This window comes from Monodon monoceros, unplaced genomic scaffold (assembly GCF_005190385.1).
Source record: "Monodon monoceros isolate NGI ecotype Baffin Bay Population unplaced genomic scaffold, NGI_Narwhal_1 Super_Scaffold_8, whole genome shotgun sequence".
Classification (NCBI taxonomy): domain Eukaryota; kingdom Metazoa; phylum Chordata; class Mammalia; order Artiodactyla; family Monodontidae; genus Monodon; species Monodon monoceros.
The window spans coordinates 47,057,286-47,079,229 of NW_021703785.1; the positions used below are offsets into that span (position 1 = coordinate 47,057,286).

Below are 21,944 nucleotides of genomic sequence, written 5' to 3' on the forward strand. Positions count from 1 at the left end.
TTTTAGTTAGAATAGAAAATGTGTCTAAAGAGCCTTAGCTTATTTTGAGTCCTGGAAGAAAAAAGGATATTTCTGAAGGGCTCAGGAGGTTGTAAGTCAATTCCACTGCCTGACTGAGAGCAGAGGGCCATCCAGAACCAGCATTTCTCACAGGTTCAAGCTAAAATGGCACAGTGCATTACAAGTTACAAACACTTTAGTAAGTTCAGCATTCTTTTTCCAAGAGACTAAATAAACAAACAAGTAAACAAATAAAGGCTGTAAACTATTGTCAAGTTTTCATTGTCATTTGATCCTCTAATCTCACTATAATGAAAAATGAATTTTTTACTAAAATAAAATAATAATAAAAATATATAGTTTTGCAAGGAGCTCCCAAAGATATAGTTTTGCAATGAGCTCCCTCCTGCAATTCCTACAGCAAGAATTACAAACCTGCTGTATAGCCAAAAAAAGAAAATAAAATGGAATTACAAAAAGTTAAATAACTGACTGGTATTTAGCATCAGTTTGGTAAACTTTTTTACATTAAATTGAGACATAACTGTTTCCCTAACAATTATAGTGAAATGTTAGGTAAACCCAACAAAGTAGTGATAGACAGGAAAATAATTTTTCCCAATTGCATGTGTTTATATTAATAGATATTCTGCCAACGTCATGAGCTTCTTCCATGTGTCTGAAAGATCAATAGACTTGACTTGTTGAATTGTGGCTGAACTAATTACATAACTTCAAGCTTGAGAACATATTTTTCACTTACCAAGAAACAATTTAAAAATGAATAGCTACACATAAAGAATAAAATGTACTTGGGCACCTCATGAAAGAAGCGTATAGAGCAATGGTTCAGGATACAGAACAACTGGGTGTGAATCTCAGCTCTTTTTTCCTTATATGCAAACTTGGACAAGTTACATATTATTTTGTATTTGTTTCCTCATTTATAAAAGGAAAATAGTAATATCTACTTCACTAGATTTTTGTGAAAATTAAATGAATTGATGCATAAGAAGAGCTGAAAAAAGAGCCAGTTATATTACAAACTCTTGGAACTGACAGACTTCTTTTTTTTTTTTTTTTTTTTTGTGGTATGCTGGACTCTAACTGTTGTGGTCTCTCCCATTGTGAAGCACAGGTTCTGGACGTGCAGGCTCAGTGGCCATGGCTCACGGGCCCAGCCGCTCTGCAGCATGTGGGATCCTCCCGGACCAGGGCACAAACTGGGGCATCAGCAGGCGGACTCTCAACCACTGCACCACCAGGGAAGCCCTGACAGACTTCTTTTATGGTAGCAAATATAAATATAATATTTCCCTAAGTATTGGTCACTAACTGGTTGATTATTTTCTTTGTTTCTAAGTTATTGACTTTAGTTTTTATCTTATTTACCATAATTTTAGTTTGTTTCCCTTTCTATGGTGAGAAATTATTGTTTAATTATAGACTTAATATTACTTGTGTATCATATATGGAAAATGCTACAATTCAATGTGATGATTAAGATATTCTTCTCAAAGAGTATTTACATAAAAGTAAATGATGTCCTCAAGTAAAGGTGGTTATTCTGCAATGTAAAATAACTGAATGGATAAAGTGTATTGAAGATTGTTAGGCCAAAAGGAAAAAAAGAAAAGGAAAAATATGGTCTTATATCTCTAACCTCTGTCTATAAGATTTAAACATAATGATAGGGAGCAGAGTTAAGATGCAAGAATAGTAGGATGCAGAATTTGTCTCTCCTACAAGTACATCAAGAATACATCTACAAATGGAACAATTCTAACAGAGTACCTGCTGAACATTAGTGGAAGATTTCAGACACCTACAAGGACAAGAAAAACCCCCTCACAGCTGGGTAGGATAAAGAAAGAAAAAAAGAAAAGAGGAATCAAAAAGAGGACCAGCAACCCTGGTGGGAAGCTGAAGGTGAGGAGAGGTTTCCACAGTCAGAAAAACCTCCTCATGGTGGGCAAATTGGCTGGGACAGAAAGGGACTTTCAGGAGATTAAAGGAGAATGCAGCAGACAGTCTGTGGAAGGCAGGACAAAGTAAGAACTGTGCACTTGGTCTATACTGCCACCCTGCACACCCCAGTCTGAGTTGTGTGTCTCCTGTTGCAGAGGTGGTCTGGATGCTGGAAAGTGAGGTTTGGAACATGGACCCAGAGGAGGGACAGCTGTTTTCTGTGAAAAGGCAGCCTGAAGGGACAGGAGTAAGGAGCTCCACAACCAGGAAAGTTTGTGGAAAAAGCCTGGGACACCATAGAAGCAAGGCATCATTGTTAAGTAGCATGCAAGGGATGGGGCTCTCGCTGTTGGTTTCCCCACCTGCTGGCTTCAGCCTCCATGGGCACCAATCTGAGCAGGCTCACACTTCCCTCAGGCCAAGGTCTCTTCCACCCTCATAGGCTCTGGGATCTTGAGCACCACCCATCACAAAGCCTCCTCAGGAATCAGCCATGGGCACCCCTGCCTGAGATGGGACTCCACCACTGCTGGCAGGGACTGAGTGCTAAAGTGTGGGGTTAAGAGAGCAGACCGGGGAGAGGAGCACTGTTGTCTGTGCAGATATAACAGAAGGGACGGGAGTGAGGAGCTCTGTGGCTGGGAGTACCCATAAAAGAAGCATGGTCTGCCTAGGAAATGAGGTGCCATTGCTGAGTGATTTGCAAAGGGTGGGGCTGCCACTGCCCTCACATACCAGCCCTTGCCTCCATAGGCACTGGGAGGAACTCCCACCAGAGAAAGTGTGCCACAGTCTGGTGGAACTGCCTTCCAGTTTATGCTACAGGCACTTCATGCACACCCCAGTTGTGGCTGTCATACCCCTCCATGGCCTGAATGAGTAAGTGTGCCCCAATCAGTCACTGCTTTCACTCCTTTTGCCTGTGTGGGGAACAGAAGCCTGAGGGTGGCACACATGCAGAGGTGGAGCCAAAAGCAAAGCTGAGCACCAGGGGTGCTGCAACTAAGGAAGAGGATTGGAAAGCTCTCCATGCAGCTGCACAAGCCTACAATTTGAATGTTGATGCATTTAATGTTGTCCCAGAAGTCTCTGAGACTGTACTCATTTCATTCTTTTTTCTTTATTCTGCACTGCAGAATTGTTTTTGAACATTCTGTCTTCCAGCTCACTTATCCATTCTTCTACCTAAGTTATTCTGCTACTGAGTCCTTCTAGTATATTTTTCATTTTAGTTATTGTGTTGTTCATCACTGGTTGTTTGTTCTTTAGTTCTTCTAGGTACTCGTTAAATATTTCTTGTATCTTCTTGATCCATGTCTCCATTCTATTTACAAGATCTTGGATGATCTTTACTATAATTATTCTGAATTCTTTTTCAGGTAGATTGCCTATTTCCTCTTCATTTATTTGGTGTTGTTTGTTTTTACCTTGCTCCTTTGTCTGCAACATATTTCTTTGTCATCTCATTTTGTTTAACGTACTCTGTTTATGTTCTCCTTTTGGCAGGCTGCAGGATCATAGTTCCTCTTGCTTCTTTTATATGCTCACTGTTGTGTGAGGGTGGTCCAAGTGTTTGTGTGGGCTTCTCAGTGAGAGGGACTTGTGTCTGTGCTCTGGTGGGTGGAACTATTTTCCCTCTGATGGGCAAGGCCACATCATATGGTGTGTTTTGGTGTGTCTGTGAGCTTTGTACAACTTTAGGCAGCCTGTTTGCAAATGGGTGGGGCTGTGTTCCTGTCTTGCTGGTTGTTTGGTGTGTGGTGTCCGGCTCTGGATCCTGCAGCCAGTTGGGTGGAGCCGGGTCTTGGTGTCAAGATGAATACTTCTGGGAGGGTGAAAGCTTATTAATATTTCCTTGTCTTGGGAATTCTCTGGTGGTCCAGCATCCTGGACTCAACACTCCCACCCTAGAGGCCCAGGCCTGATCCCTGGCTGGGGACTCAAGAGTCCACAAGCTTCACAGCAGTGCCAGAGTAAAAAGAAATTTAAAAAAAGGAAAAGAAAACAAAGAGACAAATGAAACTCAATACAAATAGCAAAGACAAAAACAAACAGGAACACACACACACACACAAATAAAAAAGAAGAAAGAAAACAAACAGACAAACCATACCCAAGACAAATAATAAAAACAAAACCAAAGAGAAACAAAGAAGCAGACAGAAAAGAAAAAAAAAAAGAAGAAATAAAAAAACAACAGAACAAACAAAAGAACTCAAAAATGAAAGCTATCCATAAGGACTAAACTAACAAAAACAAAAAATGAAAAAAAAAAAAAACAAAATATAAAAGTAAAAAAAAAAGAAGAAAAGAAAGCAAACATTAAACACATAAAAGCCACCAAAAAAAAAGAAAAAATAAGAAAAAGAAACCCACAAAAGAACAAAAAGGTAAAGTAAAAATAGAGAAATTTAAAAAATATTAAAAAGTAAAAATATAAAAATAATAAAGACAACACCACAACAATGGAACAATAGGAAACACACAAAAAAAGAATACTAGTACTAAGCATATTTTCCTGGGGCCTCCTCTGTCTGTGTCTTTGCTCCCACAGCGAGCGACAGCCAACCTCTGCCTCCCAAGGAGACCCTCAAATACCTCTAAGTAGATCTCTGGACCTCCTGTGGGCCCTGTGGGTCCAGGTCAGTCTCTGACCTGGCCCAGTTCCTGCATGTACTTGCTCCCAAAGTCCATTGTTGCTATAGCTAAATTAGTCTCAATTGTGGGAACACTCATTTTCTATTCAGATATTCCAGGGTTTACCAAGGTAATTGCAGGGATTTAATTAATAGCTTGTGCAGTTTCATGGAGAGCTTTCTGATCCTCTTCCTTAGTTGCACCACCCCTGGTGCTCAGCTCTGCTTTTGGCCCTACCTCTGCATGTGTGCCACCCTCAGGAATCTGTTGCCCACACAGGGGAGAGGAGTGAAAGCAGTGACTGATTGGGGCACATTTACACTTTCAGGCCAGGGAGGGGTATGGAAATCACAACTTGGGTGTGAATGAAGTGCCTGTAGCATAAACTGGAAGGCAGTTGCACCAGACTGTGGGGTACTTTCACTGATGGGAGTCCCTCCCAGTGCCCATGGAGGCAAGGGCTGGCATGTGAGGGTGGTGGCAGCCCTGCCCCTTGCAAACAACTCAGCAATGGCACCTCATTTCCTAGGCATATCATGCTTCTTTTAGAAAAAGAGAAAGAGAAAGTGTCTGAGAAAATATTTGAAGAGATTACAGTTGAAAACTTCACTAACATGGGAAAGGAAATTGGCACCAAAGTCCAGAAAGGGCAGAGTCCCATACAGGATAAACCCAAGGAGAAACATGCTGAGACATATTAATAAAACTAACAAAAATTAAAAAACTAAGAAAAAATATTAAAAGCAGCAAAGGAAAATCAACTGATAACATACAAGAGAATCCCCATAAGGTTATCAGCTGATTTTTCAGCAGAAACTCTGCAGGACAGAAGGGAGTGGCAGGATAGATTTAAGGTGATGAAAGGGAAAAACCTACAAAGAAGATTATTCTACCCAGCAAGAATCTCATTCAGATTCAATGGAGAACTCAAAATCTTTACAGACAAGCAAAAGGTAAGCAAATACAGCACCACCAAACCAGCTCTACAACAAATGCTAAAGGAACTTCTCTAGGCAGGAAACACAAGAGAAGAAAAACACACAAAGGCAAACCCAAAACAATTAAGAAAATTGTAATAGGAACATACATATTGATAATTACCTTAAATGTAAATGGATTAAATACTCCAACCAAAACACACAGACTGGTTGAATGGATACAAAAACAAGACTCATATATATGTTGTCTACAAGAGACCCACTTCAGACCTAGTGACACCTACAGACTGAAAGTGAGGGGATGGAAAAAAGATATTCCATGCAAATGGAAATCAAAAGAAAGCTGGAGTAACAATACTCACATCAGACAAAATAGACTTTAAAATAAAGACTATTACAAGAGACAAGGAAAGACACACATAATGATCATGAAATCAACCCAGGAAGAAGATATAACAACTGTAAATATGTATGCAACCAACATAGACACTGCAATACAGAATGCAAGTGTAAATCTAAGTAAATCGACAGTAACAAAGGGTAAATCGACAGTAACACAATAATAGCGGGGAACTTTTAACACTCTACTTACACGAATGGATAGATCATGGGGACAGAAAGTTTAAAAGGAAATAAAAAACTTAAATGACAAACTTAATTGGTGTTTATAGGACATTCCATTGGAAAGCAGAATAATATACTTTCTTCTCAAGGGCACATGGAACATTCTTCAAAATAGATCACATCTTGGCTCACAAATCAAGCCTTAGTAAATTTAAGAAATTTTAAGTCATATCAAGTATCTTTTCTTACCACAACATTGAGATAAGAATCAATTACAGGAAAAAAAAATCTGTAGAAACACAAACAAAAGGAAGCTAAATAGTGTGCTACTAAATAACCAAGAGATCACTGAAGAAATCAAAGAGAAAAAAAAAAATCTAGAAACAAATGACAACAAAATCATTATAACCCAAAACCTATGGGATGCAGCAAAAGCATTACTAAGAGGAAGATTATAACAATACAATCCTACCTCAAGAAACAAGAAAAATTTCAAATAAACAACCTAACCTTACACCTAAAACAAATAGAGAAATAGCAACAACAACAAAAACACAGCTTAAAGTTAGTAGAAGGAAATAAATCATAAAGATCAGGGCAGAAATAAATGAAATAGAAACAAAGAAAACAGTAGCAAAGATCAATGAAACTAAACACTGGTTCTTTGAGAAGATAAATAAAATTTGTAAACCTTTATCTAGACACATCAAGAAAAAATGGGAGAGGAGTCAAATCAATAAAGTTAGAAATGAAAAAGTAGAAGTTACAACTGACACTGCAAAAATACAAAGGATCATAAGAGACTACTACAAGCAACTGATATGCCAATAAAATGGACAACCATGAAGAAATGGACAAATTCTTAAAAAAGCACAACCTTCCAAGACTGAAACTGGAAGAAATAGAAAATATAAACAGACCAATCACAAGTAATGAAATTGAAACTGTGATTAAAAATCTTCCAGCAAACAAAAGTCCAGGACCAGATGACTTCACAGGTGAATTCCATTAAACACTTAGAGAAGTGATAATACGTATCCTTCTGAAATGCTTCCAAAAAATTGCAGATAGAGGAACACTCCCAAACTCATTCTACGAGGCCACTATCACCCTGATACCAAAACCAGACAAATATACTACAAAGAAAGAAAATTACAGACCAATACCACTGACGAATATAGATGGAAAAATCCTCAACAAAATACTAGCAAACAGAATCTAACAACACTTTAAAAGGAACAGAAACCATGCTCAAGTTGGATTTATCCCGGGGATGCAAGGATTCTTCAATATATGCAACTCAATCAATGTGATACACCATATTAAAAAAATGAAGAATAAAACCATATGATCATCTCAATAGATTTATAAAAAGCTTTTGACAAAATTCAGCACACATTTATGAAATAAACTCTCCAGTAAGTAACCATAGAGGGAAACTACCTCAAAATAATGAAAGCCATATACAACAAACCCACAGCAAACATCATTCTCAATGGTGAAAAACAGAACGCATTTCCTCTAATATCAGGAAAGAGACATGGATATCCACCCTCGCCACTATTATTTAACATAGTTATTGAAGTTTTAGCCACAGCAATCAGAGAAGAAAAAGAAATAAAAGGAATCCAAATCGGAAAAAAAAGTAGTAAAACTGTCACTGTTTGAAGATGACATGATACTATATATATAGAAAAATCTAAAAATGCCACCAGAAAAGTACTATAGCTAATCAATGAATTTGTTAAAATAGAAGTATATAAAATTAATGCACAGAAATCCCTTGCATTCCTATACACTAACAAAGAAAGATCAGAAAGAGAAATTAAGGAAACAATCCCACTCACCATTGCAACAAAAAGAATAAAATACCTAGGAATAAACCTACCTAAGAAGGCAAAAAACCTGTACTCAGAAAACTATAAGACTCTGATGAAAGAAATCAAAGATGACACAAACAGATGGAGTGATATACCATGTTCTTGGATTGGAAGAATCAATATTGTGAAAATGAGTATACTTCCCAAAGCAATCTACTGAATCAATGAAATCCTTATCAAATTACCAATGGCATTTTTCACAGAATTAGAACACAAAAATCTTAAAATTTGTATGGAGACACAAAAGTCCCTTAATAGTCAAAGCAATCTTGAAAAAAAAAAAAAAAACAGAGCTGGAGGAATCAGGTTCCCTGACTTCAGACACTACTACAAAGCTACAGTAGTCAAGACAGTATGGTACTGACACAAAAACAGAAACAGATCAATGGAACAGAATAGAAAGCCCAGAGATAAACCTACCCACTTATGGTCACCTAAGCTATGGAAAAGGAGGCAAGGATATACAATGGAGAAAAGACACTTATTTCAATAAGTGTTGCTGGGAAAACTGGACAGCTACATGTAGAAGAATGAAATTAAAACATGCCTTAACACCATACACAATAAACTCAAAATGGATTAAAGACCTAAATGTAAGCCCAGACACTAAAAGACTCTTAGAAGAAAATATAGGCAGAACACTTTGACATAAACCACAGCAAGATATTTTTGACCCACCTCCTAGAGTAATGGAAATAAAAACAAAAATAAACAAATGTGAACTAATGAAACTTAAAAGCTTTTGCACAACAAATGAAGCCATAAACAAGATGAAAAGACAACCCTCAGATGGGAGAAAATAAATATAAAAGATACAATGGACCAAGGATTATCCTACCTAATATACAAAAAGCCCATGCAACTCAATATCAAAAACAAACAAACAAACAATGTAATGCAAAAATGGGTAGAAGACCCAAATAGACTTTTCTCCAAGGAAGACATACAGATGGCCAAGAGACACATGAAAAGTTGCTGAACGTCACTAATTATTAGAGAAATGCAAATCAAAACAACAGTGAGGTATCACGTCACACAGGTTAGAATGGGCATCACCAGAAGCCTACAAACAATAAATGCTGGAGAGGGTGTGGAGAAATGGGAACCCTCTTGCACTGTTGTTGGGAATGTTAATTGATACAGCCACTATGGAGAACAGTATGGAGGTTCCTTAAAAAACTAAAAATAGTATTACCATATGATCCAGAAATCTCCCTACTGGGCATATACCAACAGAAATCCATAATTCAAAAAGATACATGCACCACAATGTTCATTGCAGCACTATTTACAATGGCCAGGTCATGGAAGCAACCTAAATGTCCATCCAGATATGAATGGATAAAGAAGATGTGGTACAGATATACAGTGGAATATTAGCCATAAAAAAGGAACAAAACTGGGTCATTTGTGGAGACATGGGTGTACCCAGAGACTGTCATACAGAGTGAAGTAGGTCAGAAATATAAAAACAAATATCATATATTAACGTATATATTTGGAATCTAGAAAAATGGTACAGATGAACTGGTTTGCAAGATAGAAATAGAAACACAGAAAAGAGAACAAACCTATGCACACCAAGGGGGGAAATCAGGGAGTGGGGGGTGGGATGAACTGGGAGATCGGGATTGATACATATACCATAACATGTATAAAGTAGATAACTAATGAGAACCTGCTGTATAGTACAAGGATCTCCATTCTCTGTACAGTAGAAACTAGCACAATATTGTAAAACAACTATACCCCAATAAAAAACATTAGCATACAGAAATATCTTGCATTCCTATACACTAAAAATAAAAGATCAGAAAGAGAAATTAAGGAAACAATCCCATTTATCATCACAACAAAAAGAATAAAATACCTAGAAATAAACTACCTAAGGAGGCAAAAGACCTGTATGCAGAAAACTATAAGATACTCATGAAAGAAATCAAAGACAACACAAACAGATGGAGTGATATACCATGTTCTTGGATTGGAAGAATCAATGTTGTGAAAATGACTATACTACCCAAACAATTTATAGATTCAATGTAACCCCTATCAAATTTCCAATGGTATTTTTCACAGAAATAGATCAAAAAATTTTACAATTTATTTGGAAACACAAAAGACCCCGAATAGCCAAAGCAGTCTTGAGAAAGAAAAACGAAGCTGAAGGAATCAGACTCCCTGACTTCAGACTACACTACAAAGCCACAGTAATCAAGACAGTATGGTACTGACACAAAAATAGAAATAGAGAACATAATAGAAAGCCCAGAGAAAAATCAATGCACCTATGATCACCTAAACTATGACAAAGAAAGCAAGATATACAATGGAGAAAAGACAGTCTCTATAATAACTGATGCTGGGAAAACTGGACAGCTATATGTAAAAGAATGAAATGAGAACACTCCCTAACACAATACACAAAAATAAACTCAAAACAGATTAAAGACCTACCAGACACTATAAAACTCTTAGAGGAAAACATAAACAGAATACTCTTTGACATAAATTGCACCAAGATCTTTTCTGACCTACCTCCTAGAGTAATGAAGATAAAAACAGGGACTTCCCTGGTAGTTCAGGGGTTAAGACATTGCCTTCTAATGCAGGAGGTGTGGGTTTGATCCCTGGTTGGGGATCTATGATCCCACATGTGTAGCAGCCAAAAAGCCAAAACATAAAACAGCAGCAATATTGTAACAAATTCAATAAAATCTTTAAAAAATGGTCTACATCAAAAAAAAAAAAAAGAAAGAGGAAAAACAAAAATAAACAAATGGGACCTAATTAAACTTAAAAATTTTGCACAGCAAAGGAAACCATAAACCAGATGAAAAGACGACCCTCACAATGGGAGAAAATATTTGCAAATGAAGCAACTTACAAAGGATTAATCTCCAAAATATACAAACAGCTCATGCAGCTCAATGTCAAATAAACAACTCAATCAAAAAATGGTGGAATACCTAAACAGACATTTCTCCAAAGAAGACATCCATATGGGCAACAAACACATGAAAAGATGGTCAACATCACAAATTATTAAAAGAAATGCAAATCAAAACTACAATGAAGTGTCACCTCACAACAGTCAGAATGGCCATCATCAAAAAATCTACAAGCAATAAATGCTGGAGAGGGTGTGGAGAAGAGGAAACCCCCTTACACTGCTAGTGGGAATGTAAATTGATCCAGCCACTATGGAGAACATTATGGTAGTTCCTTAAAAAACTAAAATAGAACTATCATATGACCCAGAAAGCCCACTACTGGACATATACCCAGAAAACCATAATTCAGAAAGATACATGCACCCCAATGTTCATTGCAACACTATTTACAATAGCCAGGACATAGAAGCAATCAGAATGTCCATCAACTGAGGAATGGATAAAGATGTGGTACATATATACAAAGGAATATTACTCAGATATAAAAAGGAACAAAATTGTATCATTTGCAGAGAAGTGGATAGACCTAGAGACTGTCATACAGAGTGGAGTAAGTCAGAAAAAGAAAAACAAATATCATATATTAATGCATATATGTGGAGTCTAGAAAAATGGCATAGATGATCTTATTTGCAAAGTAGAAATAGAGGCACAGACATAGACAACAAACTTATGGATACCAAGGGGGAAAGGGGGTTGGTGGGATGAACTGGGAGATCGGGATTGACATATATACACTGCTATGCATAAAATAGATAGCTAATGAGAACCTATTGTGTAGCTCAGGGGACTGTACTCAGTGCTCTGTGGTGACCTAAATGGGAAGGAAATCCAAAAAAAGGTGATATATGTATACATATAGCTGATTCACTTTGTTGTGCAGCAGAAACTGACACAGCAGTGTAAAGCAACTATTCTCCAATAAAAAGCTTTTTTTTTAATTAAAAAAAAGAAAAAAAATAGCATTTGGGAGACAATACAGGTAGGCATGAATTAAGGCAGTGGGAATGGAGAGGAGGGGACTTATTTCGGGAACATTAAGGTATGGAATTTTAGAATGGCAGGGGATAAGGGAGTGGGAAAGTAAAGGAAAACTGGCAGATGTGTGGAAAACTGATGGGATGGTGATACCATTAGTTGAAAAAATAAATCCAGTTTTGAGTGACTATAAATTTGAAGATATAGAGTTTGAGATTTTTATGGGATATTCAGGTGAGAATCTCTGCTTGTCAATTAGAAGTATATTTCTGGGACTGAAATGAGATGTCCATGCCAGAGATAGAGATTTGGGGGTTAATCAGCTTATAGACAGCAGCTAAAGCCGTGGGAATAAATGTCATCCTCTGATGGTTTATAGAAAAGGGAAGGAGGGCACTTCTGGTTCTGAAATATGGCAGACCAGCAACTTGAGAACCTATCCAATGTAAACACATAAACATGTAAGATACAAGGCAGTAAAGCTTATTAGAGCAGAGCTACACTCAGAAAGTAGTGGATGGAGTGAGAGTTTGGGGTTAGTAGATGCAAACCATTACATTTATAATGGATAAATAACAAGGTCCTCTGTCCTACAGAGGACTATATCCTGTCTCCTAGGATAAACCATAATGAAAAATAATATAAAAAAACTATATATGTATATAACTGAGTTACTTCTCTTTATAGAAGAAATTAATACCACATTGTAAATCAACAATATTTCAATAAAAAATTTAAAAAGTAAATATAATGATAAAGTTGATATAGTTATATTACAAGATTAAGACAGTAGAAATACTAAAAATGATACTCAGAATTTTACTACACTATAAAACTGTTATCTCTGATTACAAAGGAAGGTATCTTATAGACAGGTAAATAAATGATTGATTTGAAAATATTTCAAATATCAGAATATGAACAGAATGAAATTTAGGAACTACATCCTATAAACAAAAACAGTATAACATACGAGCATGCTATCTCTCTATAGGAGTAGATAATATACTCAGATATTTAAGTCTACTGTTGCACTGGAAATAATTAACTGAAATACATGTGTGGCCTATACCAGTTTCTTATACTGAGAAAATATAAAACCCCGTCACGAGTAATACAAAATCATTTGTTAATCAAATTTCATTGAAATATTCTATTTTATGGTAAAATTTTAATTTTGTGAGAAAAAACGTTTAGAAGAAATTTTTAAACATTGTCAGTATTAACATCTTCACTCATAGAAATAATCATCATTTCATTCCTGCAAGGATAGTGGTATGCTGAAGGGATGCAGAATATTGCAGAATATAATTAAATTGCTAAATTCACAAGATTCACTGGATTTTTGGCTCAAGCATCACTGAGTGATGGTTTTATTTCATATCTATAGTTAAGAAAACTTAAGCTTTATTACTTTAAAATAATATTTGCTCTGGGCATTATTAATGTGAGGTTATAAGTTGATATACAGGCATACTTTTTTTTACTGTGTTTCACTTCATTGAGTATCTCAGATATTGCATTTTATACAAATTGAAGTTTTGTGGCAACCCTGTATAAAGCAAGCCTGTAGGCACAATTTTTCTAACAGCATTTGCTCCTATGTGTTTCTTGGTTACAGTTTGGTGATTCTCACACTATTTCAAACTTTCATTATTATTATATTTGTTATGGTGGTCTGTCGTCAGTGAGTTTTGATGCTACTATTCTAATTGTTTTGACATGCCACAAACCATACCATATGACAGCAAACTTAGTCAATAAGTGTTGTGTGTGACAATCTGCTCCACTGACCAGCCGTTCCTCCATCTTTCTCCCTCTCTTGGGACCTCCCTCTTCCTGAGATACAACAATATGGAAATTAGGCCAATTAATAACCCTCCAGTGACTTCTAAGTGAAAGGAAGAGTCACACATCTCTCACTTTAAATCAAAAGCTAGAAATGATTTAGCTTAGTGAGGAAGGCATGTAGAAAGCTGAGATAGGCCAAAAGCTAGGCCTCTTGTACCCAACAGTTAGCCAAGTTGTGAATGCAAAGGAAAAGTTCTTGAAGGAAATTAAAAGTGCTACACCAGTGAACACATGAATGATAAGAAAGAAAAACAACCTTCTTGGTGACATGAAGAAAGTTTTAGTGGTCTGGATAGAGGATCAAACCAAATGCAACATTCCCTTAAACCAAAGCCAATCCAGAGCAAGGCCCTAACTCTCTTCAATTCTGGCAAGGCTGAGATAGATGAGGAAGATGCAGAAAAAGTCTGAAGTTAGCAGCAGCTGGTTCATGAGGTTGAAGGAAAGAAACCATCTCCATAACACAGAAGTACAAGGTGAAGAAATAAGTGCTGATGTAGAAGCTTCAGCAAGTTATTCAGACACTCTAGTCAAGATAATGAAGGTGGATACACTAAACAACATATTCTCAATGTAGACAAAATTACTTCATATTAGAAAAAGATGTTATCTAGGACTTTTGCAGCTAGAGAGGATAAGGCAATGCTTAGCTTCAATTCTTCAAAGGACAGCCTGACTCTTTTTTAGGGGTTAATATATTTGGTGGCTTTAAGTTGAAGCCAACACTCATTTATTACCATTCCAAAAATTGTACGGCTCTTAAAAATTATACTAAGTCTAGTTTTCCTGTGCTCTGTAAATTGAATAACAAAGTCTGGATGATAGTACATCTGTTGACAACATGGTTTATTGAATATTTTAAGCCCAAAGTTGAAACCTACTGCTCAGAAAAAAAAAAAAAAATCTTCAAAATATTCCTGTTCATTTACAAGGTACCTGGTCATCCAAGAGCTCTAATAGAGATGTACAAGGAAATTAATGTTATTTTCACACTTGCTAATACAACATCTATTCTGCAGCCCATGAATTAAGGAATAATTCGACTTTCAAGTCTTATCATTTAAGAAATGAATTTCATAAGCTTATAGCTGCCATAGATAGTGATTCCTCAGATGGACCTGGGCAAAGTAAATTGAAAACCTTCAGGAAAGGATTCTCCATTCTAGGTGACATTAAGAACGTTTATAATTCATGAGAAGCAGTTATAGTATCAACATTAATAGGAATTAAGAAGAAGTCGATCCCAACTCTCATGGATGACCTTGAAGAATTCAAGATTTCAGTGGAGGAAGTAACTGCAGATGTGGCGGAAGAAACAAAAGAACTAGAATTAGAAGTGGAGACTGAAGAAGTGACTGAATTACTGCAATCTCATGATAAAACTTTAATGGATGATGAGTCGCCTTTTATGGATGAGTGAGGAAAGTGGTTTCTTGAGATGGAATATACTCCTAGTGAAGATGCGGTGAAGATTGTTGAAATCACAATAAAGGATTTAGAGTATCACATGAACTTAGCTGATAAAGCAGCAGCAGGTTTTTATAAGCAGCAGGTTTTGTAATTTTGAAAGAAGTTCTACTGTGGGTTAAACGCTATCAAACAACACTGCATGCTACAGAGAAATCATTTACAAAAGGAAGAGTCAATTGTTAAGGCAGACTTCATTGTTGTCTTATTTTAAGAAATTGCCATGGCCACCCCAACCTTCAACAACCACCACCCTGGTCAATCAGCAACCATCAACATCGAGGCAAGACCTTCCACCAGCAAAAAATTATGACTTGCTGAAGGCTCAGATGAAGGTTAGCATGTTAGACCAATAAAGTTTTATTTTTTTTTAATTAAGGTATGTATATTGTTTTTTAGGGAAAATGCTATTTTACACTTAATAGACTACAGTATAGTGTAAACATAAATTTTATATGCACTGGGAAACCAAAAATTTGTGTGACTCTATTGTGATATTCACTTTATTGTGGTATTTGGAATTGAACTTACAATATCTCTGAGGTATGCCTGTAGCTATAATTCTAAAATATCAGCTAATTGGAAATATGTATGACTAGCATATTTTGATAGTCTATCAACTTTCTGTCCTTCTCATATAAACATTAAGGCTTTAAAATTTGATTATTATTTATCATAAATAAATCATTTTTTAAATTAAAATACATGTTATCTCTTCCACATTATCAAATGTAATTAAGTTATTCTCAAAAACAAAATGTTCAAGGGGAGAGTGTTGATAATAACAGCAACAATGTGAAAATACAATTCTCTATGTTGTTACCTAAAAAGTAAACTAAAAGTTAAAATTACTTATAATAAGAGAAAATTAATTATATCTATGTATATATGTATGTGCTTTCTATGTAGGTATAATTTGTATCTTATACAAATATATATATATAATATATACTAATATATATATATATTATATATATATAATTTCTGGGAACTAAATATATAATATTTACTTATCAAAATTACAGATAACCCCTTATATGATAGAGAGAAATTATACCAAAGTTTCTTAAAATATCTGTTTGTGTCAAGTACAGTTTAAGAGAAGGGAAGACTAAACAGTTTATGTGCTATAATAATTCTAGTAACAAAGAGGAAGAAAAAATACCAGCATATTAAATTACATATTATAAATTCAACCTGATGATCTAGAATCCAGTGCTAATGACAATAATACATTCATAAATTATACATAACATTCACGGTTACATGAAACACAAACTTTCAAGAGAAAACAAATAATATAATTAATTGGGATACAAGAAACTTAGAAAGTTAGAATATAAATTCAAATTAGAATAGTCCAGAGTAAAAGACAGAATACCTATTGATCATTATAAGAAAACAGGATATTTAGTAGTATTTTTCACATTGAATCAGAATTGGAGCCAAAGAACTGCCCAAACTAAGCCACATTTATAATGAGAGAGTCAGCTTTGCATAGTGGCAGTGTCATAGCCAATGAGGTTTATCCGATGCATGATTATTGTTAATTGAAAAATTTTCCCAATAATGAGAGAGTCAGTCATAGTCAGAAGATTTCATTAAGACTAAGAGGTGATCATGACATATTCCCTAAATTTCCAGGCTCCATAAAAAATACCGGGCAGGAAAAAAGTCAGAGTGAGTGTGGAAGAGAGGGAGACACAAGTGCACTGTTAGTGTAGTCAGTGTACAAGCTTTGGAGTAGAGTGTGGTTTACTCTCCCATTAGCCAAGTGTATGTATGTGTGTGAATATGTGTGTTTTCTAAAAAGAGAGATTGAAAGTTTGTCACCTGGATTTTAGGTAAAAGGAAAGAAACCTTTCTAAAAGGTTTAAAGAAAGCCTTTACTTGAAGACTTGACTCTTTAAAATATATGGAATTTGTGTGATGCTGTCTTGAAAAATGACAAAGAAAAAGTTGATAAAACGGTGACTTCTTTAGGATTAAAAATTGGAGCTCATGTGGCATGACATTCAGATCCTTAAGTTCAAATTAATGCCATCTGCAGTCAGTGCCTACCCATATCCCATGCTGTTCTTGTTACAGTGTTTGAGAAACTTCCTAGTCCCCTGGATATTACAGCTGAGAGAGAAAAGAAAACAAGATGATGTGCACAGCTTAACTCTCTTTCACCAAAACCCAGACACTAAAGCAGCTTTTATGAAATATGGAAATGAAGATACTGCTCTAGTTACTATCTTTGTTTCCAGAATGTTTGCAATTGATGCTAAGGCTTTGCCTTAGAATAAGCCAAGACTGTCCATTCAAAAAGAAATCGCTCAGAGGCGTGAGCATGCAAGGCTAAGGCACATGAAGAAGCTTGTAGCAGCACAGGGGCAGGCATCCTTGGAGCCCATCCAGTATGGGCGTCCTCTTGAAACAAGTCCAAAGGTAGAAGAGCCAAAAGATGATGAGCAGCAGGTGGAGAGTATGACCTCTAAACCTGTGCTCCGGGAATGAAACAACTAAGGGTCTTTCATTGTATTTGTTCGAGTATTCAGTGGCGTGGCTCAAAGGGGAAAGAAAATTTTGTCTTGGGGCCCAAATACAGTTCTGTTGAGTTTCTGTAGTGTGTATCTTTAGGCTTCTCAACTCCAGTAGATGACCTTTCCCAAGTTCCCCACATGGCATACTGTAATCAGGAGAACCTGTATCTTCTGCTAGGAAGCGAGCTGGGAGACCTAGAAGAGGTACTTCTAGGAAATGTGCTAATAGAATGCCAACAAGACTTTGTGTTGAAATCTGCAGCACTGTGCAACTTGTCATCCTGCCCGCCATTTATATCACTCAACTTTGAAGCACCCTTATTGTGAAGGTTGCTGTTGGACCAAAACACCCAAGTGAAATGCCTCAGTCTGTCAAAGAAATTAAGCTGTTGAACCAAGCTGATCCCTGTGTCCAGATCTTAATTCAGGAAATAGAAGAGCACATCTTTATATGGAAGAAAAGATCATGGAGCAGGCAGAAAAGCAGAGAAACCTCAACAAAAATAAATAACTACTACTATAAGCAGATTATGTTCTTCATAATAAATTGAAAAGAATCACCCAGCATTTGATATTGAGAAGATATTGCATGCTGCAATATCTCTGTGTATTCACTTTCAATAAAGTTCATCCATATAAGTATCTTTTAAAAATGCCAAAATTCTCCTGTCCATCTCTGAGCAATAGAGAAGAGAATTGAAGAGATATAGAGCAAGGATAAAAACAATAGGAAAGCCAACATTCCACATTTTGTTTCTAGGACAGAAGGAGTGAGTTTTTCATAGGGTAAGTGGACACCCCAGAAATGAATAGAGCTTGAGCTGCTGTTATTTCTCCCAAGAGGATTGTCTACAGATAATGAACACAAAGAGCATGAACTGTGGATCCATGGGTGGCAGGAGGTAAGGGGATTCCTATAAAAGGACTAGGTAAAACTAAATCTACATAGGTAAAATCTTCCCCGGGTCCTCCAAAGAACTCACAAATAAATCCTTTGAAAGAACAAGTCCTTGGACTATGCCAAATAGAGGACATGAATGGCCAGTCAGTGCCAACCAGAGTGTCAAAAACAACAAAGTAGAATAAAGCAAGTGCCAGTTAGGTAAAAAGATTCTTCCTTTCCCACCTTTTTTCAATCTCCTCAATAATTTGGAAAAAAATCTAGCCTCAAGAAAGGAAAAGTGGAAAAAGTGAATTAAAGCTAACCATAAACTTCATTTTTTATTCCCACCATTTACAGTCCCAGAAGAAAACATGAATTGGGCTCTGTACTTGAATGAGGAGAAAAATTAAAATCAATTCATCCTTAACTTGATTGATCTTTAAAACTTCTAAGTCACCAGAGAATTTTGGTATCTGCTCAAGATATAACAGAGATAAACATGGAGATTTGACAGGGCCTGATTAAATTCAGTGAATTTACAAAAATGTCATTTATACCCCTCTGTTTTGAGACTCCTCAATATACTAGCTGCTATATTTATAACATTCTTCAATAGCTATATTCCTTCTAATAGAGCTGTACTACTTTCAATGCACTGCAAAAACTCTTTAAATATGTACGTGACTTTAAATTGTTTATATAGTAAAAGAAAGGCTCTATTTCTCTAAAGGAAGTAATACAATAGAAGCATATATGGAAAGAGACTCAATTAATACTTATGCTTCCTCCTGGTGCCCTAGATATTCAGAGGTGGCAATGTCATACCTGATATCATTTCCCTATATTATTTTAGAAATGGATAGGAGGAGACTAAATACGATTTAACTCTGTCTTTATGCTGAACAGAAAACATGGTAATGGAAGCAACAAGAGTCTCCAAATATTTTTCTTCCTCCTTCTCTATTCAAGAAATATTTATTGACAAAGGAAAATGTTTCACAGTTTTTAGAAGTGACTGAAGCAATATTTGTCTTATCAATAAATGTTTTTTCTCTTCAAACAAGCACCCTCAATGCAAATACAAAAATTTATATCTCTAATCCACATAGCTTGCTTTCTTAAATTAGTCACCTAGAGGATAAGTAATAGCCCTGTACTTGAATACATCATTTACTCTGGTCAGCTATTTTTTTTCATTGAATTCAAAGCTAATTACTCAAAGGTAAGATTTGGTTCTCTGATTTATACAAAATGTACTCTTCAGCAAAAACCATGGTTAAGCTTGACACGTGATGATAGATAGATAGATAGATAGTTTATAGTGACATATATTGAATTTGAAATCAAGACTATTTTATTCAGTTAAATTTTAAGCATCAGAGTTTCTGAATACCAGTCCTAAACTAATTTCATTCTAATGTAATGTTTTATGAATAATGTCCAATTTTGCACAGTGGGTTTTTTTAAACTATTTATTAGAAATAATACTTGAGAAGTTATAAAAGGGGAAAGCTTGCTGCATGTGATAAAAATGTTGATCAAATTTCTAGTGGGACAGAATATTTGAAACTAATTTTTTGAAAATCTATCAACACTTTGTTTTGTGTCATCAATTCAAGCAATTTGTTAGCCTAATGTTCTTTCTCTGAGGGAAGATATATAAGAGGTGGTCTGCCTTTTGTTTATAAAAGCTTACTCCCTGTGAATAGCCTACAAATGTGTATTTCTAAAGCTATTACAAAGAGTTGAGAGACATGTTGGTGCAGGGAAATAAGGGAAAATTCTAAAGAGAGAAAGAAAATATTTGAAGCTTAATTCTATGAAAGAGTCTAAGGGTGATGGAGAAACCTCAAGTATTTTTGGAGACATGATAATAAAACGTGTATCCGAGTATGAATACACATGGGTCTTATTCATTATTCAGTTTGACAAGATATTCATTGGACTCTTTCCGTATGAAGAGATGCATACCAATTTTATCGACCTTAATCAATGCAGTATTAAGTAAATCATTTAATTTTAGGAAGGTCAACAGTCCAATAAATGTAAATATTAAGTATAAATTTTAGCTATGGCAAATAGTATTTGCTTAGGTCAACAACAGTTGTAAGTGTATTTTGACAAGTAGCATTCAATTATTGAAGTCCATACCTCTGTCTCAGTATTGAAAAAGGGTACCATCTAACTAACGTTTTAAACTATATCATACCACCCTACCCTACACATAGTACCATAATTGGTGATTTAAGCTATCAAGAGATTACCAATAACTTTAAAGGAACATAAGTGATCATAACAGTTCTTGAATAAAGCCTTTATTTATAGATTATTTACTCATAGCCCATTTTCACACAATTTTCATTTGCTTGGTTAGCTTGTTTCCAGTATTATAAAAGTTAAAACTCACAAGTGAGTAGGCTGATAAATACAGGCACAATAAGAACTTTTTAATTATGAAAGACTGACCGTAACAGCAAGATACCCAAATGTGTAAATACACATGATATTATTAAGTTTATAAAATAAGCACGAGTATAAAAATCTACATAAATGAAACAAAACAAATCAATTAAATCCTAATGAAAATTTTATTTTAGTTATTTTATATGATGGTCTTTTTTACTGTAAAAAGTCAATTCCCACCTCTCCATCATCTTATACATACACACACACACACACACACACACACACACACACACAACTCCTAACAGCACACCCTAATGATCCGATTCCTGCCACATTTATGCATCAGAATTCCTCCTGTGTATGTTCGTTAAAGAAAAAAACCTTGGAGAGAATTCTGGAAAAAGAAGAAGTATATAGACGTGAAAATCTCTTATTCCTATTGGATATCACCCCTGTTGTTATGATATGTTATTATGATAGAAATGAAAATGAGGAGATATTCTGATAGTCTGAATAGAGGCAGAACTGCTTCCGGCCCAAAGAGAAGAGGTCATTTTGTACACTTCAGGCAGTGCATGTTTGGATTCTCTGGGAATATCAGGACACAGCAATCATAACCAGGTATACTTGGCGAGCCTGTGTAAGAGAATGGAAAAATGGAGGCTACTCTAAGTAGCTTGCTAATGTAAGAGAAAAAGAAGGATGGAAATTCCAAACGATAACTGTAGACTTTCTGTACAACAAATATACTACATGGATGATCCTCACGAATGACTAGTAGACCCTTCAGGTAGTTCTGAGATTCTGTTTTAACTTATTTAGGAATTAGCACTTCAATAGATATTTAAGATATGAACATTTTGGTTCCTGGTAATGAAATGAGTTCTTCA

General features: G+C 35.7%; 2 pseudogenes; both read left to right on the forward strand.

Moving 5' to 3' along the window:
• Nucleotides 1–16,726: 16,726 nt before the first annotated feature.
• On the forward strand, nt 16,727–16,809 carry LOC114888441 (annotated as a pseudogene).
• A 344-nt stretch (nt 16,810–17,153) lies between these two features.
• Nucleotides 17,154–18,316, forward strand: LOC114888067 (annotated as a pseudogene).
• The last annotated feature ends 3,628 nt before the right edge of the window (nt 18,317–21,944 follow it).